We start from the raw sequence: 7683 nt of genomic DNA on the forward strand, positions 1-7683 counted from the left end.
ATATATCTATATATTTTTTTCACTTTGCTGTACAGAAGAAATTAATGCAACATTGTAAATCAACTATACTTCAACAGAATTTTTTAAAAGAAAAAGAAAATTAGGTTGGTTACAGACAGTGAGCACGCACTTCTGTCCTTCCGTGTTTAAGAATATAAAATCTGGTGAGGACAGCAGCCTGTTCACATCAGGGGGTGCTCTGGGCTCAGAGCTTCAGTTCAGTACATGTCCATGGGCATTCCATCACACGATCCAACCACAAGTTCAGCTGACTCTTGTTATCTCTCCCCAGTGCAAATTAACTCCCTCAAGAGCCAACCCACTGAAAACAGGAGTCTCTCCTTCTGCCAAACAACCCCAAGCAATGGTCATCTTCAGCTCCTGATTCCCAGCAGGTCTAGTGCATGGAGGAGAGACAGGTGAAGGCTGGGGGCCTCCTTCACCACAATATCATCATCAGGTATAACTTATAATGAAGCCACGTCTGGTACTGCAAGATTCTAGGACAACTAATCTTAGCGTATTTGCACCTTCATAAATATCAGGTTCTTTTTGATAGATATCAGCATCCATCTTGGGACAGTCTCTCTCTTTATGGTCACAGAAGTCTCCAAAAAAAAAAAAAGGTGATTCCTGCAAGCTGCCTCATACCCCACCTCCTATCTCTCTCATGGTGAAGGCTACTGAAACTTCTCTCACTCCTGGGAGATGCCAGAGAGTTGCACTCCTATCATGAGACCTTCTTATAACTCTGCCATAATGAATTCCGTGTCTTTCCTTCCAGCAGTGTGCTATTTCAGCTGTAATCCTTGCCCAATTCAGGAGCGGAAGAACATTCTAATTACTGCTTTGCAACATTCAATAATACCACTATTTGAGACTGCCAAAAAAAAACCCATATTCAAACTAAGTGGTCCTTAAGTATAAAGCTTAAATCCTTCTTTTCTTAAGATAATTATTTTCTTGGTTTCACCATGCCAATACATAAATAAACATGGATTCTTTACAGAAAATATGCAATTTTGTTTGAGCAAAGCCCTACTGAGATTTTAGATTTAGACATATATAATCAAGACCTCTGAAGCTGAACGTGACTTTTGTCAAATAAATCACAATATTTCTCACTTGATTTTGATAGTTTGTTTCAGTATATACTTAATAAAACGCCATAGAATAGGCCTAACATTCTCATAACACCTACCACAAATACAGGAATATTTTGCTCTCACCTGAGCTAAAAAATGAACAGAGAAATTTGGAACCATTAACTATTGTTTTCAATTAAGTGACACTAAGATCTGTGCGCACCTTTCTCAGAAATTTATATTTTTACCATGATAAAACCATGCATATTTAACTTACAGTGACTGTGTGTTATTGCAAGAGAATTTGATGCTTGCAGAGTTTCTATGATGCTGTTTATTTTTGCTACTAAAGAACAGAGAGATTCTCTCAAACCCACCTCTGATGAACTAACAGAGGCATGCTTGCTTCTCACCACCCATCTAGTGGTTCCTGTAATAAGAGGGGCCATTAACCTCTCCTCCTGGAGGCAGATGCCTGGTGATGGGCAAAATCCGCTGTGTTCACCCCCAAACATGAGGAGTCCAGTCTGCATAGTCATATGGGAAAGACAGTCCACTGAAAAAAGAGAGAACTGAAACCAGCCGAGTAGTATCTGAATGTTGTGTATTACTGTTTCGCGCAGAAAACAAAGGGGAAGAGACATTTGTAATTCTCATGATTTTATGAATGCTCTGCCTCTTTTTTTTTATTTAAAAGGTCTAAAAATTAGGCTTGATTTAACAGAAGGAAGTACTCCTTAATTTTGGAAAATGCCTAATGGAGATCCTGACTAACTAATCAAGCATTAGAGAACTGGCAAAAGCATGCACCTGCGTAAGAAACAAAATAATAAAATAAGTACAAGGTGGTATGTTTGTTTGGGGCTGAGGATCCTTATGTGACTGTCGGTACTGGTTCTACATGCAGATATGATTTTATCTGTCAGAGAACTGAAACACCCGTTTCCTACATCCACAAACCCCCAGCTGCCTTACCTCTTTCACCACAATCTTTTCTTGATTAAAAAACAAACAAAACAGCAGAAGAGGAAACCGGGCGGGTGGTTGTATGGCTGGTGGGTCTGCATGTCCTGGGCAAAGCAGGAGGTGCCTGGACGCAGGGGAGAATGGACACTTGGGGACCAGTGGTTTCAGAAGCATTCCCACATCCACATTCCTTGGCCCCATCAAGGCAGGAGATGCCATCCCATCGGTGGTGGTGTTTGAAAGTGAGCCTGAAACAAGGTGAATCTAGCAGAATCTGAGGCCAAGGAGGGGATGCTGTCTGGAATCCTTGAGGCCTTTACCCTCAGCTCTTCCTAGACCCACCTGCCACAGTTTGTGGAGCAGGCTGGGGCTCTGAAGGCTGAGGGGGTCCAGGTGGTGGCAGGTCTGAGGGTGAATGATGTCTTCGTGACTGAAGGGCAGGGACGAGCCCACAACACGAAAGGCAAGGGTGGGCTCCCGGCTGACCCCACTGTGGTCTTCGGGCAGGAGACACATTTGTTACTAGATGATTCCTTGGTGTTTCTCTTTGGGAATTGATGGCTTAAGAGGTACTGCTTGTAACAGAGGAAGGTGAAGTCCATGAATCGGAGCGCATGGCCCAGGCTTCACCTGCAGCCTGGCTGGCAACCTCATCTGTGGCTCTGAGGCCTCTGCCCAGAGGTATTTCTTCTCCCCTTCCCTTTTTCACCTGCCTGACCCAGGCAGAGGGCCTCAAGCCAACCTCAGCTGGAGCCACTCAACTTGTGCCTTAGCCAGATTTCTGCAATAAACACTTCTGATTCAAAAAACAAAGAAAAAACAATTTTTTTTTTTTAGCTCTGGTTAAAACAGACTCAGTGCTCTAACAATGGATCAGCAGGAGGAAAAAGAAAAGAGAAGCAAATGTCACCTACAGGTGCATTAAAATAATTGTGCTCATCTGAAACACTTAGACTTCTTGTAAACAAATGTGAGCTAGCAATCCCGACATCTCCATCACGGGTAGCCACAGGGATGAGCAGCAACTGACTGTCGTTGAACACCGCAGATTCAGTGTCGGTGGCTTCCTAGCAGCAGCTGCTGGGATCAGCCAACAAAAGCCGGCTGCAGGAGAAAGCTGATCTACGGAGAATTCACAAGGAATGGAAGTGAAACGGTCTGACCTCTGCAGTTGCACCAAAACGGAACCAGGTTGCACGTGTGGTTGGGTGAGGGCCACTTAAAACTCCAAGGAAGTGGCAGTGAAGACTCGTAAATCTGTGAAGGAAAGTCACTGAGGTTGAGAAATTTCTACTGGGCGATCTGTGCAAGGGTTTAAAAAAAAAAACAACTTAGTAATTTGTCTTTATAGACATTTATCTTCCTATGTTGGCTGTTATTAGCAGTTGCTTTTGTCTTACTGGCGTCATAAATAAATACGATGATTTCTTTTTTTTTCTTTCTTAAAGTTTGGTCAGGGAGAGTCTTTATTAGTCCAGAGGATCTCCTTTTACCTAAGTGATAAAGAATTCAAAGGTAGCTGTCTCTTACAGTTCAAGGTTGATGGAACTGGGAGTGCAATCATGGAGCTGGATTCCTTTTGCCAATGGAATGGCAGGGTTCTAGAATTAAAGTAGTCACATGGTGGCGCTGAACTCTTAGAAAGATCTGTAGTGACGGTTAATGTATCACGGTGTGCCAAGGGACAAAATAAATATTCAGACAATAAGAACATTTCTTGACTTCTATAACTTAAAAAGATCAGAAGCCAGCACTCAAGACTGATGTACGTTTCTACAAGGGAAAATAAGAATTCACTTAGTTTCCAAACATGAGCCAGTCCTTAGCCACTGACTTTTACTGTGATTTTTTTTTTTTTTTTTTTACACGAACCCGCGTCCCCTGCATCGGCAGGCGGACTCTCAACCACTGCGCCACCAGAGATGAGCATCAGAAGCACTCCTCAGGCACTTAAATGGACAGCAGTGTATACACAGTTTTGCCAGGACTGTATTATCTTCTGCCTTCTGTCATAATGTAGCATGAAGGAATATTCATTGTCTGGAAATTCTGAAGACCCTCACGCTATGTCACTACACTGATGACAGCACGTTGAGCGGACATTCGTTCTCTGCATGATAATACACTTCCTGAAGACAAAGATGCTTTCATTATTGTCTTTATATTTCTGCACTACTTTGCACAATGTCTTCTGCATCCTGGGGCTCCTATGTCCCAGCAATTGCGCTCTTGAGAAAATATCCCTTCTTCTATTAAGTGTACAGAAATCTTTGAATTTGAGGATGGGTTTCTTGGTCACTTGGTAAAGTCTACAATTCTATTCAGGTTTCTATATGTGACTATGATCAAGTTCCTTAACATCTTAGAACCTCAGCTCACATACCCGCTAGTGTTGGCGGGTCTCCTGCAGAGGCAGGAGGCGGAGGCTACGGCTCACAGAGGGGCCAAGGACACCGGCAGCAGGGGTTCTGGGAAGTACTCATCGGCGTGAGCCCTCCCGGAGTCCACCATTAGCCCCACCAAGGAGCATCAATATCATGATTTCTGAACTATTTCTAAATAAATGCTTCTGTGTTGCTGGATTGTCTTTCCTCCGCGTAATCATAATATTGGCCGTTTAGAATAGATTTGCTTATAAAAGACAAGCGGTATTGAATTTGTTAGTTTCCTCTGTTATGCTGAATCTGAAATTAGCAGTTATTGTCTCCAAGTATACAGTGGTATCTTGGTGACAGCTGCATAAAAACTAGAGTCGACGGGGACATAATTTTTCCACTGAATTATCTTCATTAAAATAGGAACTTATTAGATGTCCTGACATGCTGCCCAGATCCTCCTCCAGGTAGAGAGGGCCCATTCTCTAAGCTGCTGGAATTGCTGCTGCCTGATGATGGCCCACGCTGTCAGCCTCAGCTGACTAAGGCTGCCTCTCCCAAGAATAAGCCCCCTTTCGGAGTATGCCTGCACTCAAAGATTGGTCAAAGGGTAGAAATGGAGATTCCCTAGAAAGGCCCATTCCCCTAGTCCCAACTCTGGACAGCTCTAAAGGGCCATCCCGACTGCAAAACTCCCCTGAAATCGGCTGAGACTGCTGAAATCACATCACTACTCAAATATTCCCTCCTCCCTAAACTTCTTTCTTTCCTCCCTTCCTTAGGTATGGATCTCATGAGTCCCCCCCCCACACACACACACATAAATGCCCTGCATGGTAATCTCATTCAGAGTCTGCTTCCCAGGGAACCCAACCTGTGACAGTTTATGCCAGGCAAGGTCCATAACATAACAGCAAATGCTAAGAGATTTGGGAGCTGGATCACCCAACCCTGGATGGCAAGAAGGACCCCACCAGTGGTAGCTGGGGCACAGATATCTCTGGGCAAAAGGTGTCCCTGTGATTGTTAAAACTTTTGCTGGTGGCATACTGTTGGAAGGAAAGGTATTAGCTGATACAGTATATCAGCGTTTGAGAAATATGGGAGGAGTAGTAACTCTAAGGACGATGGACCCAAGTGGCTATTACTAAGTATTATTGACATTTTCAAAAAGGTGAACACAACGCTGAATGTATTGATCAGTAATTTAAAGTTGTGTGAAGACCAGAATGCCTCTTTGGTTGCATATAAAGGAGCTCTTGTCCACAGCAAAAGGACAAAAAACCCTGAGAACCAGACGAAGGACTTAATTGTAAGAGTAGCCAAGCTCTAAAGAAGCTTAAATTCCCAACAAAGGCGGGTCTTTTTGAAACAGAGCAGGGCCCTCCCGTGGTCCTCGCCTCCCATGTCCTCCACCTGCCTTTTGTCTATGAAAAAAACTTTAGCCAAAGAATAAGTTTAATCAGAGAAGTGAGAAAATGCAGAAACGAAGGAAAACAGTCCAGCAAGACTAAATAATAGTAGTTTAGTCATTAAGCAGAGTCAAGGACCTTTAGTTCCTCCTCCAAGGCTGTAGATAATATTCTGAGCCCTATCCTGTGAGCTGTCTTGTAAACACTGAAACCCCCATCAGGTGGAAGAAGTTAGCTACATGATGAGCAGACTATAGCCATGACATAAATGGCACAATTCTGAGAATTGGCCTCAAGGAAACGGGAACGAACCGACCCTGGAACTGTACTTAATCAAGATGACGCTGATCAGACCACTGCGTGACCCATTTCAAGATGACAGTCGGTGCTGACGGTGCCGTTTCTGCATGTAGCCCCCTCCCTCCGTCTATAAAAGCTCTTGCCCACTGATTGTCAGTGGGGGGGAGTCGGCCTTTGGACAGGAGTCTGCCCCGCCCTCCCCTCTGGCCCCCTGGTTGCCGGCATCCAGGCATCCGAAATAAAGGAAACTTTCCTTTCCACCAACCTTTCCTCTTTATTGGGTTTTGAGCGGCGAGCAGCCGGACCCCACTTTGAGTTACATTTTGTGGCAAGGACAGAGCCCTGATTGGGAAAGAATGGGCTTTCACGGGGTTGATGGCCCCAAAGTCTGGAATCTTCAAATGTTCCTAAACCCTCTGAATTGCAAAAGTGGTCCACTCTCCCCTCGCTCCTCCCACTTAAAGGAGAAGCAAGCACTAGCCCTTGCTTAAAGAAGGGGACAGAGGCTCCCTCTCAAGGTGACATGGCCTCTCCTCAGGATCTGTCCCCACCATCCCTCCTGGTCAAAAGGCCAATAACTGGTGGTCAACCATAATGTAAGCTGGCCAGGGGAGAGTTTCTTCTCTCCTATTTAGCATTATCAAGCAAACACAGCCAGCAGAAGGCAAAGATCGCCAGACTGATGAACTTGAGATTCTAGCTCTCAGCTCTGCTAGTGCCCCTCTGGTGTGACCTTGAACTGTGACCTCAGTCTTCTCATTTATAAAATAAGGGATTTAAAATCAGATAAGACACCTGAGTTTGGTCACAGACACATCATCTAGGGACATGAATACACACCTTCTCCAGGGGAGCCTTGAAAGACAGCAGTGGTGGAAACACTCCCAAATGGCAGAGCATCATTCACTCTGTGTAGAAAGAGAAGTGGTCCAAGCTCTGTGTGTGTGTGTGTGTGTGTGTGTGTGTATTCAGGGTCAGTGGCAAATGGAGCCACAATTTCCCATCCCTCACCGCGTGTATACACCCTGCAAAATCCCCAGGACTGTGGATACGATGGATTTTCCTCACGTGATTAGGTTGTGTTACATGGCGCAGTTGACTGCAAGATGAGGAGGTTATTCCAGGTGACCTGCCTCATCACAGGAGCCCTAGAAAAGCAGACGACTGTCTCTGTGGTAGCAGAAGGGGAAATCAGAGGTTTAAAGCACAAGAAGGATGTGATGGGTGTTTGCTGACTTGGAGATGGAGGGGAACACGTGGCAAAGACTACAGATGGTTTCTAGGAGCTGAGACCAGTCCCTGGTTGACAGCCAGCAAGGTAACTGGAACCTTTCTTACAACAGCAAGGACAGAATTGTGCCAACAGTAAGAATGACCCTGAAAGCAGATTTTTCCCCCAGAGCCTCTAGACGAGAACTTAGCCTCACTGCCCATGACTTCAGCCTTGTGATATTCTGAGACATGCCAGACTTCTGACCTACAGAACTGTGAGCTCTGGGTATTGTTTTAAGTCCCTTGGTTTATGGTCATTTGTTTTGCAGCAAC

General features: G+C 44.7%; 1 pseudogene; it reads left to right on the forward strand.

The window, feature by feature from the left end:
• Window positions 1–2133: 2133 nt before the first annotated feature.
• Window positions 2134–2841, forward strand: LOC112408462 (peroxiredoxin-5, mitochondrial pseudogene; annotated as a pseudogene).
• Window positions 2842–7683: the final 4842 nt, after the last annotated feature.

The sequence above is a fragment of the Neophocaena asiaeorientalis genome, unplaced genomic scaffold (genome assembly GCF_003031525.2).
Source record: "Neophocaena asiaeorientalis asiaeorientalis breed wild unplaced genomic scaffold, Neophocaena_asiaeorientalis_V1.1 scaffold206, whole genome shotgun sequence".
NCBI lineage: Eukaryota > Metazoa > Chordata > Mammalia > Artiodactyla > Phocoenidae > Neophocaena > Neophocaena asiaeorientalis.